At 49.5% G+C, this 3,435-nt stretch overlaps 1 non-coding gene across 1 annotated transcript; it reads right to left on the bottom strand.

The window, feature by feature from the left end:
• Positions 1-1,223: 1,223 nt before the first annotated feature.
• Positions 1,224-1,295, bottom strand: trnaw-cca (transfer RNA tryptophan (anticodon CCA)). The gene has a single exon. It is a non-coding gene; the product is annotated as a tRNA-Trp (tRNA).
• Positions 1,296-3,435: the final 2,140 nt, after the last annotated feature.

Genomic DNA, 3,435 nt, shown 5'->3' with positions numbered 1-3,435 from the left:
GGACCGAAGGGCCTGTGATGTGCTGCACTCTCCTATGTGCTATGTTACATTGAAAAATCTGCTATTGGGCAGGTGGAGGCTTCCATCGGCTTTACGAAGGAAGATTGAATTTAATGGACTTTATCACTTGCATCCTTCATATACATAAGGAGTAAAACTCTTTGCCTTATGACTCTGTCTAAATATGCAATTTATAGTAATTTATAGCAAATAGCATGTACAAAGCGAGAGTCAATATAACATAGATTTACAGTTGTATCAGCATTAAGTAGTCAATCTGATGTCCCGGAACCTATTGGCCCTTGCATTTATGCTACGGTACCATTTCCCGGATAGTAGCACCCGGATCAGTTTGTGATTGGGGTGACTTGGGTCCCCAGTGAACCTTCGGGCCCTTTTTTTTTTCCACACCTGTCTTTGTAAATATCCTGAAATGCGGCGACGTTCACATTTACAGATGTGCTGGGCTGTCCGCACCACTCTGCAGAGTTCCCATACCAAGCAGTGATGCAGCCAGTCACGATGCTCTCAGTTGTGACCTTGTAGAAAGTTCGTAGGATTTGTGGGCTCATATCAAACTTCTTCAAACATCTGAGGTGAAAAGAGCGATGTTGTACCTTTCTCACTACACGGTTGTACCTTTCTCACTACAGACCACGTGAGGTTGTCGGGGATGTGGATACAAAGCTGTTCACGCTCTCAATCCCAGATCCATTGATGTCAATAGGGGTTAGCCCGTCTACATTCCTCCTGTGGACAGACCACGTGAGGTTGTCGGGGATGTGGATACCGGGTAACTTAAAGCTGTTCACGCTCTCAATCCCAGATCCATTGATGTCAGTAGGGGTTAGCCCGTCTACATTCCTCCTGCAGTCCACAACCAGCTCCTTTGTTTTGAGGGAGAGGTTGTTTTCTTGATACCACTGTCAGGATGGTGGGAATGCGAAATATGTTAGAAATATATTTCCTTTCCACCAATGCTGAATGACCCACTGAGTGTTCAAAATATTTTCTTTTTTTTCTTTCAAAATCCCAGCAACTGCAAGTTTTGCAATAAAAGGAAAAAACGATTTTGTTTTTCGACACAGTATTTAATTTTCGATACGGAATTTCATTGTTAAAATTACCCACTCAGTTCCACTTCTGCCAGCTGTTTTCCAAAGGGTAAAGTGCGTTGCGGATACTCAGCAAACATTTGATGACAAAATCCGACGCAGCGCTTGTGACCTCGACGTGATTTGAACACGCAGCCTTCTGATCTGGAGTCAGACGCGCTACCATTGCGCCACAAGGTCAGGCGTTCCGCCGGATTGAGTGAGGTTCACCGGCCATATAGCATTGATTATTGCAGAGAGTAGCGTTTGTTTATTGTTTACCCACTCGGTTTGCAGAATTTTGGTTGCCGGCCTGCTGTGCTTAGGTTGCGCACCCCTGCTGTGAATTATTCCTTGGGTGTGTATTCTTGCATCAAGGCGTAGTCAGCTCCATTTGGTATGGAAGCGGACAAGTTGGACAGAAATTAGACTGTGTAGAAACCTTTCAATAGCTTCTGCTTCCGATCAGCGGACTGAAATTTCATGTTTCCCTTTCATCTTTTCCGTCCAGCCGGGTTCCATAGTCTGTATCTTGACAGAGCCGTCTTCGTAGTGTCGCAGTTATCACGTTGCCATTACATATGAAAGTTTCCAAACTCGATATTGACCAAGCAGGCCGTTAGGTTCGCATTGACATCAAATGCCCTAAGCTTTGCTGCAGAAACATGGGAATACTCTTACAGTTTGAAAACACCCCAAAAAACGCTCAAACGTTTATGACCACGTCCGGCTGGACGAAGTACTTGTCGTGCGGGGAGCGTTAGGAATGGACCCAAATGCAAGACACAGACACTGAAGTACCAGGAGCAGGACTAGGCGTGAGAAGGAAGCAAGGAAAATGGGGAAGAAAGGACACTGGACATGACACCGGCCCAGGATAAGACAAAGATTCCGGGACTTGACCAGGACAGCGGCACCAGGACATAGAACCAGGAACTAAAAGCCTGAGCTTGAACTTCGAGCCCGAGACTGGACAAGGACCCAGAACCTGGGTCTTGACTCGGGCTCCGACTCCAGAACCAGGCGAGGACAATACGAGGCTAAAGGACGAAGAGAGGCACAGGACGGGACAAAGGAATCTCAACACAGGACGAGGGAATCCCAGCACCGGGCAGGGCAAGGGACTTCTGTGCTGGGCGGGACACATAGACATGACGAGAACCCAGAGCCTTGGTCGAGGGAGAGACAACAGGACTGGATGTGAGACTCCTGGACAGGTCAAGGGGAATCCCAGCACCGGGCTGGGCTAGGCACTCCTATGCTGGACGAGGCACATGAACATAACGAGAACACAGAGCCGAGGGAGAAACAGGAACATGGAACACCGAGCCGGGACTCCTCCTTGGGTACAGGACGTAGGGCCGGGACTCATCACACAGAACGCTGAACACGACCAGACAGTTCCCAACACTAGGTGGCTGTAAAACGGCCGGACCTACCTAGCGAAGAAGTGGACACAGAGAGGCAGTTCCCAACGCTAGGTAGCGGCAAAAGGGCCGGAGCTACCGAGCGAAGGCATGGACACAGATAGACTGTTCCCAATACTAGGTAGCGGCAAAACGGTCGGACCTACCTAGCGAAGGCATGGACACAGTTCCAAACAGGGCAAGGTTCCAGGCAGAGGCGAGGCGAGGCAAGGCTCCAGGCAGAGGCGAGGCGAGGCAAGGCTCCAGGCAGAGGCGAGGCGAGGCAAGGCTCCAGGCAGAGGTGAGGTGAGGCGAGGCAAGGCGAGGCGAGGCAAGGCTCCAGGCAGAGATGAGGTGAGGTGAGGTGAGGTGAGGCGAGGCAAGGCTCCAGGAGGAAGGGGAAGGGAAGGGATACAGACAGGGGGTTTGGACAGGAACAATCGAGCATCCAGAGGCTGAATCCTGAAGCTATTTATGAGGCCAGCCCAAACAAGAATCAGGTGCCTCAACAGAAACTGGGGAGACCCGGAAAACGTGGAATAAGGAACTGGACCGGACCGTGAACTGGAATGCGGATTTCACGGACCGGACCATGACAGTATTTGACCAGTGCAATGCCACATACATTAATTGTAAATGTGCGCAAGTAATCCTACTGTGTTCTAATCGTCCTTGGGTCTTTAGACCCTCCTGCAATCAGCGCTTCGCCTCCTCTGTATCGCTCTCTCTCTCTCTCTCTCTCTCTCTCTCTCTCTCTCTCTCTCTCTCTCTCTCTCTCTCTCTCTCTCTCTCTCTCTCTCCGATTACACAGTACTGTTTCTTTTTCTTTACCTTTCGGATTGAAATCTCCCACTTGCACACACAGGAATGAACAAACAGGACCATGAGTGGAATGTGAAACGTGTGATACAGTTCAATTGCGGCGGGGTTGTTAA

The sequence above is a fragment of the Hypanus sabinus genome, chromosome 9 (genome assembly GCF_030144855.1).
Source record: "Hypanus sabinus isolate sHypSab1 chromosome 9, sHypSab1.hap1, whole genome shotgun sequence".
In the NCBI taxonomy this organism is placed as follows: Eukaryota; Metazoa; Chordata; class Chondrichthyes; order Myliobatiformes; family Dasyatidae; genus Hypanus; species Hypanus sabinus.
This window is presented reverse-complemented; position numbering and strand designations above follow the sequence as displayed.